Source organism: Enhydra lutris, unplaced genomic scaffold (assembly GCF_002288905.1).
Source record: "Enhydra lutris kenyoni isolate GAN:26980312 unplaced genomic scaffold, ASM228890v2 scaffoldscaffold93, whole genome shotgun sequence".
Taxonomy (NCBI): domain Eukaryota; kingdom Metazoa; phylum Chordata; class Mammalia; order Carnivora; family Mustelidae; genus Enhydra; species Enhydra lutris.
In genome coordinates this window covers 1,043,445-1,063,853 of record NW_019154177.1, presented here as the reverse complement: position 1 = coordinate 1,063,853, position 20,409 = coordinate 1,043,445, and the positions used below count along the sequence as shown (strand labels likewise).

The 20,409-nt window shown below is 49.6% G+C and overlaps 3 non-coding genes across 3 annotated transcripts; 2 read left to right on the top strand and 1 right to left on the bottom strand.

The window, feature by feature from the left end:
* Positions 1-6,125: 6,125 nt before the first annotated feature.
* TRNAA-AGC lies at positions 6,126-6,197 on the top strand. Its single transcript has one exon. It is a non-coding gene; the product is annotated as a tRNA-Ala (tRNA).
* A 438-nt stretch (positions 6,198-6,635) lies between these two features.
* On the bottom strand, positions 6,636-6,707 carry TRNAA-AGC. The gene has a single exon. It is a non-coding gene; the product is annotated as a tRNA-Ala (tRNA).
* A 1,519-nt stretch (positions 6,708-8,226) lies between these two features.
* Positions 8,227-8,298, top strand: TRNAA-AGC. The gene has a single exon. It is a non-coding gene; the product is annotated as a tRNA-Ala (tRNA).
* The last annotated feature ends 12,111 nt before the right edge of the window (positions 8,299-20,409 follow it).

Here is a 20,409-nt window from a genome sequence, read left to right as displayed (position 1 = left end):
GGGGGGGGACCAGTCACTAAACTTGGCACCTGCTGGCTCTGGCGTCCCCCTCTTAGCGCTGTCTGCTCCTCAGTCTGCTTCCACTCTCCCTCTCTGTCCCTCTCTGGACGATTATGTCCACAAAGGGTTTTACAAACAATAGCCACTTCAAGACTCTCTCAAAGTGACTCCCCCCCTTCCCCTACCCCGCCGGCAGACTGGAGGAATGAACATGGGCGGGCGAGGAAGAGGGCAGGTGCAGGGCAGTGAGCAAAGCTGGGGGACCCAGCGAGGCCGGCAAACTCCCTTCGCTCTGAACACACTGACACAGCGAGAAAGCCGCGATCAATGCGGGTATTTGAAAGAATGAAGTCGAAGAGCCTGGACGCCTCCACGGGGTGTGGTCGGTGGGCTGGAAAACTCGGGGAGTCCTGGACACCTCAAAGCAAGTAGGAATGGCTGGTCTGGGAAAGACAGAGGAAAAGCCATTTGTTCTGGAAAGGTGGCTTTCAGCTTAGCGTGTCCATCAAACATCTCACTGACTTCGAGACCTAAAGCTCTTCATCTAAGAGTCTCCCATAATACTGACAAACAGGTTTCTGGCGGGTTTTCATTTAAAGACTTGAAAACGTTAAGCGTTTGCTAGTGAAGGCGGGGAAGACGGAAGGTGGCCAGCTCTGATTCTCCTCCCTGAGTCCTCTGGCAGATTTACTGGGGACCGTGATCGCAGAGGAGGTCTGCCATCAGCTGACACACTGTGGGAAGAATTCCTTGACGGCACGTGTGAACCTTCCAAACTGGGGATCTGGGACTGGGGGACCTTTTAGTCTACAGATTTCCCGACTTGTCTCCACCACACCTCGGACTTCAGACACTAATCGTTTCCCCAGCGTTCGGTTCAGAAAGCACCGCATTCCTGGAGAAAGGTCTTTCCCTTGCTTCCTCCCTCGGAAGTTGGTATTGATATCCTGCCACATTTGGTGATTATTCTGGCTTACTGAAGTGTCTGTCTGTCTCTCCCTCTCTCTCTCCCTCTCCCTGTGTGTGTGTGTGTGTGTGTGTGTGTGCGTGTGTAAGGACAATGAGGGCAGAGAAAAATCAATGGTTTTCTGCTCCTCAGCCTTCACACAGGTTCTACTGAGGATACAAAAAAGAACATCTAACAGACATTGCACAATGGCCTGCTTTTCTTTCCTTTGCCCTTTCTTTTCTTTCTTTTTTAAAAAGATACCATTTTTAAGTAATGTGTCCCCCCATGGGGCTGGAACACACAACTCCACAAGCAAGACCCGCATAGTCCACGGACAGAGCCAGCCAGCTGCCCCTCCTCTTTCTTTCCCGTTCCTGTTCCTCGGTGAACTGTGAAGCCAAGGAAAGCAGCAGGAGCTTATTCATGTGGCCATAACATGCTTATTGGTCTCCTTCCCCGAGATCCTAAGTGAGCATGATCTTTCGTTCTCTCACTCCTTCCTGTCTTCCCTGTGCTGATGAAACTTAGATGTGTGCAGCTTGGTATGGGAGAGAGAAAGTCTGAATTGAAGGAACCCAGGCCTAAACTGGGTCTCCCTGCACAAGTTGCACACCTGCATAGACCCTAGACTGCAGGAAATCCCAACAAGAGATGCTTGCGCTGATTTCTGTACCGTTACAGGATCAAACGGTTGGTAGAACAAGGCTTACTGCATTTAATGTCCCTATTCCACAAAATCCTACCCGAAACTTTTTTTATGTTGTAAGAAGGGTATCTGAATGCTAGACCAGAGAGCGTTTCTGCCACTAAGAGCCCCCCAGTCTGCTCACCAGAAGTCTACCAGAGCACCGGCTCTAGTTCTGCACCACAGAGCATCCCAGCTGGGATGTGCACGTCTGACTCCAATTTCCTTTTGTCTCAACTTCTGTGTGACTACAAGGCAAGGAAGATCCTGTTAAAATTAAGTACAAAACCCAGACCAGACTGGAAAATTGCCTGAGCAGACAAAACAATCTCAGCCACATAAGCCAAACTACATCTAGCTTATCTCATGAACACAAGGGAAACTTAGGTTACTTTATGTAAATGCCTCTGATAATCATAAAAGAAATAAGCCATCTTCCTAAAACCGGTGTAAAATAATCACTCTTAAGCAATCCCTTGCCATCCGGAACCCCCCACTGCAATAACCATTACCATAAGAACTAAATAAACAGCTTCCTCCTTTTCACATTACAAGCCAAATCCCGTGATGTCATGCCCTGAGCTTCACATCGGCTTTAAATGTGAAAGCTCCCAGTTCATGAGTTGTTATTATATGCACAATAAACGCTTACTAGCTACTATTTTATTGATTATGTGGTTTTAATTTTGCTATTCTGATTTTCGATAACCTAGAAGATCGTGCAGATATATAGAAGGTTCGCAGCGCGTCACCTTGGGGAACTTCGGTCCAGGTGGGAGAAAAATGAAAGAAGTGGAATAAAGTAATAATGTTGGTGAGAAAGAAGACACGGTCAGATGGGTGACATGGTGCTGATCTCGAAATTTAGGCTAAGGGAGGGGGGATTCGACAGAAGAGGAATGAACTGATCGCAAAACTTGGTCATGAATGAAGAACGGGGTGTTTTACCATCACTGCTCTGATAATCCCTGGTGTAGCCCCAGCTAGCGCATGCTTTGGCTCTGGGGTCCAGAGACCTCTTACAGGGAAGAGGGAAGAGAAAAGGAAGGAAAAGCTACAGTTCATTATAGAGCTTTGTTCGGACAGAATCCTCCCCTAAAGAAAGAAAGCTCAAAGAGGCAATACGTGAGCTGGGACACTAGGTTTTGTAAAGCCTTCGCAAAGATCTAAGACCTTATAAAACCTCTGTAGGCCTAGAGAAGTCCTCAACTGCGTTGCGTAAGACACAAAGAGTAGCTTTGAGTTTGGCCAATGTTTTGTGGGACTGTCAACTCCCACAGGAACCTTGTTATTGTTGTTGTTGTTGTTTTTAAGGTTTATTTTGAGAAGAAAGGGAGTGGTGAAGTGGGGATTGAGGGAGGGACGGAGAGAGACTCCAGGAGACTCGCTACTGAGTGCAGAGCCCCACATGGGGGGGCGGTGCTCAAGACAGGGTTCCCAGCGGGCCTCCAACCCATGACCTTGAGATCATGACCTGAGCCGAAATCGAGAGAAGAATCAGTCAATAATTTCTATGATTTTAAAGTCTCCCAGGTGGTTCTGTTAATCAACCAGTCTGAGAGCCACTAGCCTGGAAAAACCAAGCACCCCGAGACTGGAGTGATTTATTGGCAGGATTCCACCCAAAAAGAGATATATCTACAGGTGGTCCACTGTATCGTTCTCCCCATCTTCTGAACACACACACACACTGGACACGGTCCCCCTTCTCCCTGAGAAAGAGAAGGCCCTGAAGACCTTTGTCCCCCAGGAAGATCTGACGTGCCTAGCCCGCAGCTGCCCCGCGGCTCTCCGTGCTGCTGGCGCCCAAGGCGAGCACGTGCGGGGGCGGGGGCTGGGGCCCCCGTTAACAGGCAGCTCCCGCAGGAACGGGGGAAGCCAACTCTTCCGAAACCCTGTGTGGAGCAGTGTTGATTCAGGCTTGACCATCTCAGATATAAGTGGGAGCAAAGTCGGTGTGGAAACCTGGAATAAGGAGAAAGTACGAGGCAAAAGTCCCCTCGGTGAGAATTCCACGACGTCCTTGCCTATGGAGCGGCATAGCCCAGTCGGTGACGGTTTCGTCTCCCAGCGTGAGGTTTCAGAACTCCAGCCGCTGTTAAAACTTTCCTTTCCCCGACGTATCTCTCGTTCTTAGAGGCTAATCAAGCCGGCTTTCTCTCACGGGTGCGCCTCCTCCCGCACAGCTTCCTGTCTCCTCATCTGGCCCCTGAAGTCAAGACTCTGAGGGAGCGAGGCCAGAGCCGCAGGGAGCGAGAGAACCGTTGGTGGAACGCGGGCAACCCAGCGAGTCTTGTATCCAGCCCCCGCTGCAGGCGGGAAGGCAACTTCAGAGACCCTTGGGAGGCTGAGGTGGGTGAACACATGAAAACGGAAAGACAGATTTGAGGATACAAGAAAAATACAAACTGAATGTAGATTGACACAGAATTTGGAGCCACGTTTGGAGGTGGGAAGTGAGGGATGGGGAAGGACAGGATTTCTTCTGGGTTTTTGTTGTTTTTAGGTCAATTTATTTCTGTATTAGAAGCAAGGAACAGAAAATTCCTGCCACCATTATGTGGTTTTAGGCTCTGTGTTAGCATTGAGAACACCTGGACATGAATTAACAATGAAGTTTAATACAATAACAATAAAACATCTCAGTCCCAGCCAGAAGATTAAGAGCTCACAATTAAACATCCTAAAACCTCCTTATCTTCTGATATCAATGGGCAATTTTGAGCCCTTCGCACTACCCATTCTCCAAGCCTCTCCTCTTCATAGCCTCATGAAAATGCAAAACTGAGGATAATGCTTCCTGACTCAGTTTGGAGCTTTCTGGAACCTCTCTACATTGTTTCTTAGATGTAATAGACTAAAATGAAAGGAAGCGTCATGGTTCCTGCTGGTAATGCCCACCTAGATCACGAATAATGACGACTGGACTTGGGGTAGAGAAAAAGTCTGCAACGAAGACTTTTAGTCGCACAGACTAAAACAGAGAGTAACAGCAAGGACAGAAAAGGACTTCAGAAGTGGGCAGCATATGTCTTTGCATGGGCTTCTTTTTTTTTTTCTTTTTCTCATTTTCATCTTCCTTTCTCCTCAATAATATTGCAAAATGGTAGCTCAGGTGAAAAAGCTGATTAATCCAGTGGCTACTTGTGGCTCATTTCTCTCTTACGCGATCCCAATCACCCTGGGTAGGGCAGTCCACTGTTGTCAAGGAGCAGAAAATAGCCAGAAGAAAGGAGGTGAAGGGAGACAATTCCGTATCACCAGAGTCATGGGAAGACCAAGGAACCGAACTGTCTTGCACAGCCTCCAGCACCACAATAACGTCCGTCGCTAGCACCATTGTAATCAAGAATGCCATAGACCACTGCACCCCTTAACTGATTAACTAGACCCCCCGGGCCAGGCAGAAACCTCAGGGTCAGCTTCTGGACCAGAGTCCGCCTTCTCCCCTGGTGCCAGCCTCCTGAATAAAGATCATATCTGTTTCCAGTCGCAACTCATCTGTTGAGTACTGGCCTTTCAAGAGACCGGGAGCTGAACTTGGGTTTCAGCAATGCTCTCCCCGAAGCTTCCCTGTACTTTAATCTCTGTGTCCCTCCAACACTGATGCTGAAGGGGGGTTTTGTTTGGGTTTTGTTCTGCTTTGGTATCATTAAGTTTTGAGGAAGGTCAGCCCTGTTTCTTAAATAATGTTGCAGCTTATTTGGCACCTCACATGCCTCTTTAAATCGTATTTAACTTCCCCTGTTACTCATATTCCGAGACACAGAGAGAACTGCGATGAACACATCTCATGCTGTAGAGTAGCTGTGCTGGGTGGATGGTGCCCTCCCTCCAAATTCATGGGCTTCCTGGAACCTCAGAATGTCACTTGATTTGGAAATAGGGTCTTTGCAGATGTCATCAAGCCCAGATGAGGCCCTGAGGGCAGGGCCTCGTTATTAGGGCCCGTAATGCAGGCTGACGGGTGTCCTTGCGGGGAGAGGGAATTGGGGCAGACACACAGGAAGACGGCTCGCGAACACAGAAGCAGGGTTTGGAGTCGTGCAGCTGCAAACCCAGGAAGCTGGGAGAGGCGGGTGTCCAGCTCTCGCAGAACCTGAGTCTGTCCGGACAGACCTTACAGCGCTCCACCCGACCGGTGTTCCACATCCCCGTCCCATCATCAAGCCCTGCGCCGGCAGGTTCTAACCTGGCGGGGGGAGTCAGACCTTCCCTGCCGAGAGTTTGGTCTGCTGAGCGGGTCGTTATCCTTCTCTTTGACTCTCATCGCAAACCGGAGACTGTGAAAGGTGTCCCCCCGGGAATCTCCGTGGCTTCCGCGCGTATTCCTTTGTAACCCCGTTGCACAGGAATGCAACGTCTCTTCTCTGGGGTGTTTCCCAACAGCAGGGTTGCACCGGGCGGACCCTGACCCTTTCGCTACGGTCTCGTGCACCTGGAGATGATCCCCGCAACCAGCAGGGTGGGGCCCGCAAGTACCGCACCCGAGGGGGTGTAGCTCAGTGGTAGAGCGCGTGCTTAGCATGCACGAGGCCCCGGGTTCAATCCCCGGCACCTCCAGTGGGGGGGCCCCTGGGGACTTCTCCATTTTTACGGGAACTCGGTGGCTTTGATTCCTTTCGCCCTGGCAGGACCTGGCTGTCTGGGCACAAGCGAGTCGGGAGGAGATCTGAATGCCTCGGGTACTATCGCTGCGGCTTTGGGGGAACCAAGGCCCTCGGAATTGCAATGAATGAGCGTTAAGTTTGCAGGAACAGGAAAGACAAAGGGCAATGGAAAGACAAAAAAGACTGAGAAGCCCTCGGACAAAATCCGCCAGACTTATTCCTTTTGGACTTATTCCTTTTTCTCGCGCTATTCTGTCAATAGAGAAGAAAACTTGCACTTTCTTTCCCTAGTCTCTGCTCTGCCCTATCCGCCCACACATGCCCGGCATGAAAAGAGAACACCGTCTTAAAGAGTCGAGGCCACGGAACCCGCAGGGAAACCGGGCACGCGTGGAGGTGCCGGGGACCGAACCCGGGGCCTCGTGCATGCTAAGCACGCGCTCTACCACTGAGCTACACCCCCTCGCGCGCACGGCCTGGGGCCCCCACCCTGCTGGCTGCGGCGAGCGTCCTCAGGTGCGGGACTCGGCGGAAGGGCCTGGGTCCGCTCGGCGCGACGCTCCCGCTTCCGCAACGCTCACGCGAAGAGACCGGCGTTCCGAGCTGCAGCCGCGGCGCTCCCTGCTCGCGGCGCGCCGCCTGGCTCCCCTAGGGCGGTCTCAGGACCAAGTGTTCTCCTGGTCCTCCGCGTCCTTCTCCGATCTTCGGCGCGCTTAGAAATCTGTGAGAGGCGGCGCAGGGCGTGCAAAGACCCGCACCTGCACAGGATCAAGAGGGAAGGGGGGGGGCTCTGAGGGAGGGGGGGGGGGGGGGGGGAGGCGGGCACCACCAGCGGTGCCCAGGAAATCCCGGTCCAGGTGCGGAGATGAGGCTGCGGTGAACTACTCCACAGTACGGGTGTGAAATGAGGGGCAAGGAGTGCGTCAGCCCCTCCTCTCCGAAACCGCTGCGCCCCACGTCTTTGGAGAGGGGTGTCCTCACCGCCCCGCGCGCGCTTCTCGGATCCTGAGAGCCGCACGGGCCGGAGGCGGGGAGGGCATTAGGAAACAAGGTCCTGTGGACAGTGCACCTCTTCCAGAAGAAGTTATTTCCGAGGGGAACTTGAAGGAAGGGAAAGAAACGCATCTGTTCTTTGTAAGCCCATTCCTGGCGCAACACACTAAAAATCGGTCCCTTCCAACCGTCATGACGTAGGTGTAGGTGCATCTTTGTTTTGAACTCAAGTTCCTTCCACCGAAGAGGAGACTCAGTGGTCCAACACTTACTAACGCGCAGACCGTTGCGAAGAAAACTTCTCCCTCATCAGAGGACTCAGACGTTCAATTCATGTGTTTATTTCTGTTCGAGGGAGCTCCGCCCTCCACCCAGCGCGGGGCTCGAGCTCGCGGCCCTGGGCCGCATGCTGAACCGACTGAGCCACCCAGGCGCCCCTGTCTTTTGGTTAATGTTAATGCTCAGTGCCTCCAAGATTTGTGTAGTGGCTCGTGTGTCCTAAGCTAACCTTCACCTGCCGAGCACTTGCTTACCTTCTGGCAGGGAGAGACGGTCCAGGCTCCTCTTGTGATTTCCCTGCCCCAACCCCGGCCACTGCAAGTTCTTCCTGCAGCCCTGGTTCCTTGTGGGGATGGGTATTAGGAAATTAAGGAGGGGACTAGCTGTCTCACACTGTTTCCACGCTCCTCCAGCAGACAGAGCTGGGACCAGGCTCTTCTCTTAAAACTTTGTGTGGCCCCGGCTTCAGGGTGGGCTGACCAGCATGAGTGGGTCTCGGGCAGGTGCCTTTCTGTCCAGCGTCATTGCCTTCCTCTTCATGCGGCTGGAAAGAGAATGCAATCTAGGGGCTTCCAGAATAAGGGAGCTGTATATAAAGAGTCTTTTTGTTAGCAGCTTCAGGTCCTTGGGACTCCTGGGGACATAGATGACTGTGATTAAAACGCTTCTGAAAAAAAAGAAAAAAACCAGAAAAACAGAGCAAGTGTGTCGGGGGTGTAGCTCAGTGGTAGAGCGCGTGCTTAGCATGCACGAGGCCCTGGGTTCGATCCCCAGCACCTCCATTTCCCGGTTTCCTTGGCATCTCCTGGTGCGGACACCTTTTGATCTTTGAGTGAAAAAACTCCAGGTTTCTGTCTGCAGTGCTCCTGTTGTTGGGAGGGACATGCTCTCTCGGTGAACTCCCTAGATAGACATTTTGGAATACAAAGTGGTAGTTCATGCTCATTTGCTCAAAGTCGGTGTTTTTATTTTCCATCCACCCGGAGCAACCACTGCTGTGTTCCATAAAGTCTCAACCTCCACAAAAACCGCGCTGTGGGGAAAATATGCGTTCGGAGAGCCAGAACCTCTCTGACCTGGAAGGGCAGCTCCTGACACAGTCGACCCACACCCACCTCGCCCTCCGGGTGCCCCAAACTAGCATCCGGAACCAGGTCAAGAGGGTCTCTCCTGGAGGTGAGGGAAAGTTTAAAATTAAAGGCCTAGGAAATCTGAAAAAGTCAGCCTGCTCGAGTGCTTCCTGGGAGGACAGTTTCTCCTCTGGAATGGAGAACATGGGATTGCCCTGCAATGAGCAGCGGCACTAGCGGGCTGCATAATTTGCTGGTTCTGAGCCCTGCGAACCGAGCAGGTGACCGTCCCCTCATGACAGGTCTAGAGACAGGTGTGACAGGTCGGGGAAGTCCATCCCAGCCAAAGAAGCAGGCCGCCCTCTGTTCCCTCTCCATCTCCGGGAAGACCGAGAAGTGCTCAAGGATGTGGGTGTGAGCTGAGAAGGCAGATGCTGCTCCCTGCCACATGGCCCTGTTTGGATTCCAAAATTAAAGAAGTGACCAGAGTGCGGGAAAAGTTCCCCATCCCACTGGCCCTGAGCTCAGACTCTGGTGTTGTTGTCAGAGCACCGCCTCTTGGAAAGGCCACAAAAGATGTAGAGCAGGTGTTCTAGGAACTTAGGGGAGCGTCAAAGAACGCAGACGCACCTTGTCCCCCGACGTGGACAATCGCTTTGTGCTTGTGGGACAATCCTACCTTCTTCCCCAGGGAGTTTTAAATCCACAGTCCCCATAACAGTGATAACTTTGATGAGTCCTCATGAATTTGATCATGCCACCCAGTTCGTCAGGTAAAACAGTTTTGATGGCTGACCTAAACCAGAAGAAAATATTGCACAGGGAGACCTGAGGGCAAAGCAAGAGATCTGAGCGAAGGAGAATGGCTATTCTCAATCACAAAAGAGGTGACTGGTTTGGTTTGTGTTAATTCAGTGTTTGTGGCAAATAACACACCCCTTTTAGGAAACCAGACCGCTGCGTTAATCAAGAGGCTCTGTGAAGGTTTTGCTTCAGGAGTTTCGGAACCGTGCATCTCTCCCATCCCATAAATGTGGGCGACATTGGAAGTCATGCCCAATCTCCGGTTGTCCCCGGAATTAACTTACAAACTCCAGGGGGTGTGCTCCACCCAAAGTAAATGCTCATTTCCAAGCATTTCCCCGCCTCTGGGTTTCACACAGCGACCGGCCCAGGAAGACACACCTTCCACTCTCCCCTCTCCCTTGGTGATTCCGCCAAACATGTTCCAAGAAGATCACACTCTTTCATTTTTCCTCCAAATATCTTCACTCCTTAATTTAAATTCTGTACATATTGTAAATACATAGTTATTCATAAGAGAGAAACGTTTTTATGTCACACTGCAACCTGTAAACAGAGTGGGTTTTTCAATTTGTTAGGAGTGTTAGGAGGAATCCGAAAGAAAATTCTACATCACTCAAGGTTTGTATCTATTGCAGAGTCCCAAGAAGATAATTTCCTGAGGGCAGTGATTCCTCAACTTTGGTAAGATCATGTTCTTGAAATCCACACTACACCTGGATTGTGGGAAAGACAGTTTTCTCTTCTAACGGAGATGTCTGTTGGTCAGTTACCACTTGTAGGTTCTTCTGGGAGCATCGTTCCTCAGACCCTCACATCTTCCCAATATCCCACCCCTGGCTCTCTCCCCCATCCTGTCCTTTCTCTCAGCATTTTCTCCACCTTCATGGCAGAAGTCAGCCTCTAGCTCAGGCTTCTCCACCACAGACGCTTGCGCATGTACACACATGTAACCATAATCACGGGTGTACCTCAAAACCAACTGGTCTTTCTGACTTTGTAATCTATCCCCCTTTCTTTCTTTCTTTCTTTTTTAAAGATTTATTTATTTATTTGACAGAGAGAGAGAGAGAGAGATCACAAGTAGGCAGAGAGGCAGGCAGAGAGAGAGGGGGAAGCAGGCTCCCTGCCGAGCAGAGAGCCCGATGCGGGGACTGATCCCAAGAACCTGAGATCATGACCCGAGCCGAAGGCAGAGGCTTAACCCACTGAGACACCCAGGCGCCCCTCTATCCCCCTTTCTGATAAAGAGCTTGGTACCCAAACTGCACAATCCAAATGGGACTATCACACATCCATCAACTGCGCTAGCTGATCAGTTCTGGTTGTGAGTCCATTTAAAATTTTAAAAAATAAAATCTAAAGGTTTTTAAAAAGATTTTATTTATTTCTTGTTTATTTGCCTATTTATTTGAGAGCGAGCACAGGAGTGCGCATATGCACGAGGTGGAGGGGGGAGCCCAGGGAGCGGGAGAGAGAATCTCAAGCAGACTCTGAGCTGAGCGCAGAGCCCAAGCTGGGGCTCGATCTTATGACCCTGAGCTCATGACCTGAGCCAAAACCAGGAATCAGACACCCAACTGAATGAACCACCCAGGCTCCCCTAAAAATCTAAAGTTTAATTGGAAAAATGTTAAAAAGTTGGAGGGCAAGAATTCCAATACATTACTCAGCAACACACGTTTTTTTGTTTGTTTGTTTGTTTTTTTAAAGATTTCTTTATCTGTCAGAGAAAGAGAAAGAGCACAACCAGGGAGCAGCAGGCAGAGGGAGAAGCAGGGTCCACGCTGAGCAAGGACCCCGATGCAGGACAGGACGCTGGGATCATGACCTGAGCCAAAGGTAGATGCTTAACTGACTGAGCCACCCAGGTGTTCCTGCAACACATTCTTTAATTCATTTCTACCTTGAGGTTTTGTCTGTGTGTGCATGTAGGGTGAGGGTCAGTCAAAAGACACCGTGAAATGGCCCAGAAAAGAGTCTCTATTGCGTCTGCGTGCGCGAATGTGCTGTGTGGGTTCTTCCGATGACACTGGGCCATCTTGATTTCTCTGGTGACATGGCGAAAATTATTGAACATCTCTGGTCATTTTAACGGAGCCTTTTAATTTTTCCTACTGCCAAACAGCCTTGCAGATGACATACCATCACTGGTAGAGTTTTGCCCTTGTCTGGAATGTCTAAATGTTAAGGGTTCCAGGAAAGAATAACGTTTAACATTCTTAAATGAAGGGTAAGTCCACTCCTGAGATTAGAATACTAAAAATGAAAGCAGACAAAAACTAAGGCCATAAAAATTCAGCCATGAAAACCCAATTTCATCAATAATTTCTTTCTTGGTATTCTTTGGTATGGACACATTTTATTTTGCCATATGTTCATTCACCACTTCTGGGACATCTTTGATGCAACCTTTGGCTAATGTCTTGGCAATCACAGTTTTTAATAAAGTATGATTTTGTAACAGCCTGCATCACTAAATGTTATTATGTAAAATATTATGTAAAATATTGTAAAACAATGTTATTATGTAAAATTATTATGTAAAATGTAAAAAATATGTAAAATTTTAAAAGTTATGTAAAATAAAATAATATGGGGTGCCTGGGTGGCTCAGTGGGTTAAGCCTCTGCCTTCAGCTCAGGTCATGATCTCAGGGTCCTGGGATCGAGCCCCGCATGGCATCGGGCTCTCTGCTCGGTGGGGAGCCTGCATTCCCCCCCCCCCAACTTGAGATCTCTCTGTCAAATAAAGAAAATCTTTAAAAATAATAATAATAAATAAAATATTATGTAAATAGTAAACATCTGATCTTGGATTCAATCTTCCTTTCAAAATATTCCATTAGTTTTGAATATATTTCATGTTTTGGTGTTAATGTAACTTATTTTAATGACTTTGTTGCTTGATTAGCCAACGCTTTTCTGCAAATACTCCCGAGTGCACTTCACCATCAATGAAGACTGCAAAACCAAATTTAACCTATGAAAGACCACATTTCCACCTAAAACCAGCAGGACCAATTTTGGTCTTCATTTTTTTGCAATCATTTCTATTCTCATCATATTGAGATACTACTGCTTTTTGACAAAAAAAAAAAAAAAAGTCAAAAAGAATCTAGTTTAGTCTTCAATAAACTAGGTTGAAAAATAAATTACATAGGGGTGCCTGGATGTCTCAGTCAGTTAAGCATCTAATTTCCACTCAGGTCATGATCCTGGGGTCCTCGGATCCAGCCCTGAGTTAGGCTCCCTGCTGAGTGGGGAGCCTGCTTCTCCCTCCCTCTCTGGGGTCCCCCTGCTAGTGCTCTCTCCCTCCCTCTCTCTCTCAAGCAAAATAAATTAAATCCTTAATAAATACATTCTTTAATAAATAAATGATATAATTTTTTGAATTTTCTTTTTTAAAATCTAAATTCAGGGCACCTGGGTGGCTCAGCAGGTTAAAGCCTCTGTCTTCAGCTCTGGTCAGGATCCCAGGATCCTGGGATGGAGCCCCACATTGGGCTCTCTGCTCAGCAGGGAGCCTGCTCCCGCCTCCACCCCTGCCTGCTTGTCTGTCTGGCAAATAAATAAATAAAATCTTAAAAAAAATAAAATCTAAATTCAATTAACATATAACGTATTGTCAGTCTCACAAGTAAAGGTCTGTGATTCATCAGTTGCATGCAACACCCGGTGCTCATTACATGAAGTGCCCTCCCTAATGTCCATCACCCAGTTACCCCTTCCCACCACCCACCTCCCCTCCAGCAGCCCTCAGTTTGTTTCCTGAGATTAAAAGTCTCTTACTGTTTGTCTCCCTCTCTGGTTTTGTCTTGTTTTATTTTTTCCTCTCTTCCCCTATGATCCTCTGTTTTGTTTCTTAAATTCCACATATGAGTGAAACCGTACAATAATTGTCTTTCTCTGACTGACTTATTTCGCTCAGCATAACATCCTCTAGTTCCATCTACGTCGTTGCAGATGACAAGATTTCATTTTCTGATGGCTGCCTAGTATTCCATTGTGTATATATACCACATCTTCTTTATCCATTCGTCTGTGGATGGACATCTAGCTTCTTTCCATAGTTTGGCTATTGTGGACATTGCTGCTATAAACGTTCAGGTGCATGTGCCCCTTGGGGTCACTACATTTTTATCTTTAGGGTAAATACCCAGTAGTGCAATTGCTGGGTCGTAGGGTAGCTCTGTTTTCAACTTTTTGAGGAACCTCCATGCTGTTTTCCAGAGTGGCTGCACCAGCTTGCATTCCCACCAACAGTGTAGGAGGGTTCCCCTTTCTCCGCATCCTCGCCAGTATCTGTCATTTCCTGACTTGTTAATTTTAGCCATTCTGACTGGCGTGAGGTGATATCTCATTTTGGTTTTGATTTGTATTTCTCTGATGATGAGTGATGTTGAGTACTTCTTCATGTCTCTGTTGGCCATCTGGATGTCTTCTTTGCAGAAATGTCTGTTCATGTCCTCTGCCCATTTTTTTTAAAGATTTATTTATTTGGCAGAGAGAGAGAGATCACAAGCAGGCAGAGCAGCAGGCAGAGAGAGAGGAGGAAGCAGGCTCCCTGCTGAGCAGAGAGCCTGATGTGGGGCTCGATCCCAGGACCCTGGGATCATGACCTGGGCTGAAGGCAGAGGCTTAACCCACTGAGCCACCCAGGCGCCCCTCTGCCCATTTCTTGATTGGATTATTTGTTCATTGGGTGTTGAGTTTGGTAAGTTCTTTACAGATTTTGGGTACTAGGGCTTTATCTGAGATGTCATTGGCAATTATCTTCTCCCATTCTGTAGGTTCTCTTTTGCTTTTGTTTCCCTTGCTTTTAGAGACATGTCTTGCAAGAAGTTGCTACAGCTGATGTGGAAGAGGTTGCTGCCTGTGTTCTCTAGGATTTGGATGGATTCCTGTCTCACATTGAGGTCTTTCATCCAGTTTGAGTTTATCCTTGTGTATGGACTCAGTGAACGGTCCAGTTTCATTTTTCTGCATGTGGCTGTGCAATGTTCCCAGCACCATTTATTGAAGAGACTGTCTTTTTTCCATTGGTTAGTCTTTCCTGCTTTGATAAATGACAAAATTCTAAAATTCTAATTTAGCTACCAATGTTAAACTGTAAATTTGTAAAATGGACTTAATTAAAAGCATTTAAATATAACAAGATACAAAAAGACATGGGACACTGGGTGGCTCAGTCATTAAGCGACTGCCTTTGCTTAGGTCATGATCCCGGAACCCCACGTCAGGCTCCCTGCTTGCGGGAACCCTGCTCCTCCCCCTCCCACTCCCTCTGCCGAGCTCCCTCTCTCCATGTGTCTCTCTCTGTCAAATAAACAAAGGCTTTTTTTAAAAAAGATACAAAAAGCACACTTGTAACTTCTTAGGTCTTGATACGCTTTTGGGTTAGTTGACAAATTAACCCTAAAATATCACCTGCCATAACATGGTCCCATTAGATAAGACAAGGGAAGGGAAGGAAACCAAAATTTGCCACCCAAAATATACCACTCTGACATAAAAATTAGTTTGAACAGAAAGCAGTTAAGAAGCAGCAAACACAAGAAAAGCTCTGTCTAGCCCCCATTTCTGACTCAAGTCAGGACATAAATTCTCCTTTTACAGGAGACTGAGATTTATCAGCCCAGAGAGGCACCAGAGGAATCTGCAAACAAACCTTCCTCTATTACTTTCCTCCCGTGGATCTACCTTCCCAGTTCTCTACCCTTAGAGCCTCAATCTGCTTCCCTCTGGCCTGTCATTTCTCTGCAAATTTACTGTTCTTTGTAGGAGATGCTGAGAAGTTCTAACCCTCCGCTTTCAGTTAGTGTCCATCTAGGTTAATCCCGGGTGATACTCACTGCACATATTAATAAACTCTGTTTTTCTCTTGCCGATCTGCCCTTCTGTTATAGAGTCCCAGCTGCAAACCACGTTTTGCCTCCCTCTGCCAGCCTGCCGCCCTCCCTGTGCTCTCCTCGCTGAGCAGCCGGACAGCCCGCACGGGAACCACACAGGGCCGGATGCTTCCGCTCCCCTGGTCATGCCCTGGGGCTCAAAGCTAGTAAGAGAGTCTGCATTCGTCAAGCCCTTATCTCATTCCACGGAGACCAGCAGCAAATACCGGAAGTCAGCTGGGACAGTATTTTTCTGAACTCTTGGATCATCAGAGAGCACAGCTCAGTGGTCGGGAGCAGGACATGAAGGGCCCCCAGCCTGGCCCCGCCATCCCTGCCCTTCCCTTCAGTCTCTCAAACCAGCTCAGACAAACCTCACTTTCCTCTCTCCCTTTCAATTTACCCACTTTCCCCTGCTCGTATCAAAGTTAGATTCATGCCCTCCGTGGAATGCCTCTGCCCCGGACCCATTTCAGCGCCACGGACCCCATATTACTGGCGAGGCCTGTCCTCCAAAGAACATCTGAGTGAAGGAAACGAAACAGGGACATCTGGCTTGTGCAGGATCTCCTGAACCCGAGGCCACAGGCATGGCAGCTTTAGATCAAGCCTGAAGACGCTCCTCCACTGGTGATATATGGAGGCGACGAAAGGAAAAGAGCAGGGGGAGGAAGAAACAGGAAGAGTCTCAGTCCGTCATCCCTGAAACGGCGTTACTTTTGCAACTGCACTGGCTCAGTGCCACAGCTGCAGGCTGAGATGCAAACCCGCCCGGTGACGGTCCCTCCCCCTTCTCCACCCCCTGTCCAGTCACCAGACAGAGTGAGTCATTCATGGACTCTTCCTGAGCAAGGTGACCGGGTGCCCCACAGGAGAGAACTAATCACTCTTTCTATCAACTCGGTGCTTCCCAGGTTGAGAAACGTGGAGGTGGAAGTCAGGGCACCACAACAGGTCTCCCAGCCTTACCCGATGAGGGTAAGGTACTCAGCTTTCGTCATTAAGAACTCTCATCCCTCCGCTCGTCCACACAGCGTGACAGGCCACATCCTCCCCACCAGCTCCTGTGCGGCGTAAGGAATGCAGGGATTTCATGGCTTCAAGTGTTCCCTGGCACCCCCTCGGACACCGGCTCCCTGGCTGTATGAAACCGTGCTGTTACACACCAGCTCCGATCACAGAGAGCACTGGAGGACACACGTAAAGGCTTTGGAGTCCAGCGAAGGTTAGCAGGACCACCGACCGGGAGCACGATGTTCCCGAGGCCATCAGCTCCACAGCAGGACTGAGGCCCATTTCCTCCCTCTGATTCCTGCAACCCTGAGTCCTGATGACAGAGTTACAGCGCCATAAACCGGTCCCTGGTTCAGAACATTTCCCACCTCTCCGATGTCTTACCCTCGCTCCAGGGGAGGCTGTCTGTTCGCTGGTGCCACACCCCATGTTTGAAAGGTTGTTCCCGCGTCCCATCCGGCCAGTTGCTCGCTTCAGAGTGATGGCAACATGGCAAGACCAGCAAACTCCAGAATATTAGCCCACTGCCACACCTCCTTTGCTGTAAAATGGCTTTATTATCTCAGAAGCAATGCCGTGGAATGCCGTGGAACATGAGACATCCGTAAACTTGTGGATGGTGGTTTTGAGGGAGCATCGTGAGAGGTAGAGGCAAATCGATCCTGGAGTATCTATTTGGGTGAAAATATACACGGTCTGACCCTCTGGTATGGTTGTGGCCAAACGTCGTGAACCTGATGCAGGGGGTGTCACCGGCTCCCCATGGAATGACAGCTTATGGAGGCTCGGGGTTTGCGACAGTTGTACAGAATGCTGGACAGAATATTGTCGTGGGCTCCAGAAATCTGCCGTCTCGCATGTCACAACAGCATGTACAAGTTTTTAGAGAATGTGTACACGTGTGCAGAATGTGTTTCCCCCACAGCTCTGGTGCTTTCGGACTTGGGACTCAGTCTTCCCAGCCTGAGAATCCGAGGCGAGGTGGCCAGTTCCAATTCTGGACCATCCTCGAGGGTGGCCGTGTCGCGTTGTTGACTGGAGACCTTCCGTCTTCAGACGCCAGTTAACTGGAGGGGGTCGCAGACCCGACATCCTGGTGTGGAACGTGGGAGGCCTCTGTATGGAGCCCAAACACGAGCCTTCCTGACTCACCCTCCCCCGTGCACCCTCCTTGTGACCACTGTCGTCCCAGGACATGCTGGTATGCGGAGCCCTGCCGTAGAGACCACCAGCGGACTCTCAGAGAGAACCCTAGACGGCTAGCTTCAATGCCGGGATCGCTGCAGGTTTCCTGAACACCCGAAAGCAGTGCTGTGCGACAGAGAACATGGTGAGGGTTGATGGAGGGAGGAGGAAGGAGATGGGCTGCCCGGGGGATGGGCACTAAGGAGGCACCTGCTGCGTGGGGCACCGGGTTTGTATGTGAGACATGGGTCCCTGCACTCTGCTCCGGAAACCAGCACTGCACTGTGTGTACACGAACTAGAATTTAAATAAAATTTGAAGGAAAACCCCAGAGAAACACCCTACAAGGCTGCAGATGTAGGCTGAAGAAACGTACCACGTGTAAGGGCCACGGCAATATACACTGTTTCCTCCCGCAAATGCTTCCACTGGGACAGCTGCTTGGATTTCCTATTTCTGCCCAGTGATGAGCGCTGCTCTGCACGGCCGGCGTTACCGTGCGGATTAGGCAAGACCACGCCACGCCTGGAAGCCCGGCGCTCACCGTAACTTGGCGACTCGTGCTCAGGCACTCGTGCTTTCCCACAGCCAGCAACAAGCCAGAAACTAGTTTTTAAAGAGCATAATAATTTGCAGAGGACACCATAGTTTGCCCCGGAACCCCAAGGGTCTGTCCTGTGATTCACTTACAGAAGAATGCTAGAACTCCAAATGCTTCCTGGCCCTGCCGACCAAAGATAAGCCCTGCGTGAGGCCTATGTGGCTCTGCTACCACGACTGCCAGAGCAAAACACCAGACATTCCACAGCTTAACCAAAGGAAGTCATTTTCTCACAGTTCTGCAGGCTCCAAGTCCAAGATCAGGATGTCAGCAGGTCTGGTTTCTCCAGGCGTCTCTCGAAGCAACCTTGCTGTGCAGTCACATGTCTCTCCTCGGTATGCACGTTGTCTATGTTCTTGCCTCCCTTCCTACAGGGACGCAGTCCTTGCAGGAGTCACCCTGGATTAGGGCCACCCATATGACCTCAATCTTACCTTAATCATCCCTTTAAAGGTCCTATCTCTAAATACAGTCCCAGGCTGAGATCCTGTGGGTTGGGACCTCAATGTACAATTTTGGAGAGACAGAATTCAGTCCCAAACAGTGGCCAATTTCTAGCTGCGTAAAGAGCGAACTGTGTTTTACAGCAAAAGCTGTGCCTAAAGCAGCAGCGACCCGCCGATTTGTCCCAGTGACGGAACTGGAATTGTCGCTGGGACGGCAGCCGGAACCGAAATCACCGATTCCTTAAGTTCACAACCGCTCACTGCCACACTCCTTAAGTTCACAACCGCCCACTGCCACACTCCCTGTTTGTCTTCTGCACGGACCGGCAGGCAAGCTGAGTGGACATGTGGTAAGAACACCTCCCTGTACAGCTTTCATGTCCTTGCTGATGGCACTTGTCTTGAGAATTCTTCCAGAACTGCAATGTCCTTTGTGTCTATTATTTTGCCGCGTAGAGGACTCATGGCTTCCAGCTAGCCTTTCCCCACTTCGTATCTCGTGTGCAGGAATCCAGTCCAGGCCTCGTTGAATGAAGAGGAGCCTGGCTCCATGTGAGAAGGGAACTTGGTACACAACGAAAAATGTATATGGTGAATATTTCTGTTCCAGTCTTCCCCAAAGAAAGTCCACTCACCGAGGCAACTGTGTGCTGAAGACAGAATGTGTGGAGACTACTGAACACGACTCTGAGCCGACATTAATACTGGAACACAGGATGCCACTGTGGTCTCCCGGTCGGAGAGGTGGCTTATACACGTCGTGTGATGGATAGAATCAGGCTTACTTTACTGCACATCTATTTGAATCCCTGAATCTGCCCCATAGGTACTTCCCAGGACCCAGGACGCCCTGTTGGAATAGATACACCCAGCCCCTCCCGCATCCCATCACCACAACCGGATTCAGGGAGTCGTTTTTACCATAGCACCTATGATGGCCACTCCTGCACAGCAGAGCATGGCCACCGCAGGGACTTTTCAGGAAGAGGCTGTTCTCTCCTCACCAACACAAGGACTCCGAGAAGATAGTCCACTGGAGCAGGAGTTTCAGCAAACTTTTTCCGTAAATGGCCAAAAAGTAAATATTTTAGAATTTGCAGGTCACATGGCAAAATCAAGGATATAGGTACTTATATAAAACAGAGAAAAAATTTCCACTTTTAAAAATGAAATTAAAGGGGTGCCTGGGTGGCTCAGAGGGTTAAGCTTCTGCCTTTGGCTCAGGTCATGATCTCAGGGTCCTGGGATGGAGCCCCGCATCCGGCTCTCTGCTCAGCAGGGAGCCTGCTTCCTCCTCTCTCTCTCTGCCTGCCTCTCTGCCTACTTGTGATCTCTGTCTGTCAAATAAATAAATAAAATCTTTAAAAAAATGAAATTAAAGTATAAATAGTTGAGTCCAATTATTATTACTACTAATAATTAGAAGAATGGAAATATCTTTGGGGATGACATTTGCTCAATTGGGGTTCAAAGTTACTGCTCCACATCATCAAAATTTCTCAGCATTTTTGGAGATAATGAAAGACAAAGGAACAAAAAGAAGAGAAAAATGACGAATCTCAAGAAGTCTTTCCTTTGGTTTCCTTTTTTCTCCGAGCGGTGCGTGGGTCCACTCACAGGATGCCGAGGAGAGAAAGGCTGCGGGGCTGGACCTCACCGCCGCGCCCCCCGCCCCCCTCCTCCACCTGCCCCCGCCCCTGCGGCCGGCACCGCTGCCCTCCCCCGCCCCCTCCTCCACCTGCCACCACCCGGCGCCGGGAACTGGACCAACCTGCGCCCACCGGGCCTCCGAGCCTGTCCGGGTCGGCACAGATACCGCACAGCCGGACAGTCACACTTACGGCATCCAGAACCCCGAACGAAGGCTGAACCCCGTCCGCGGA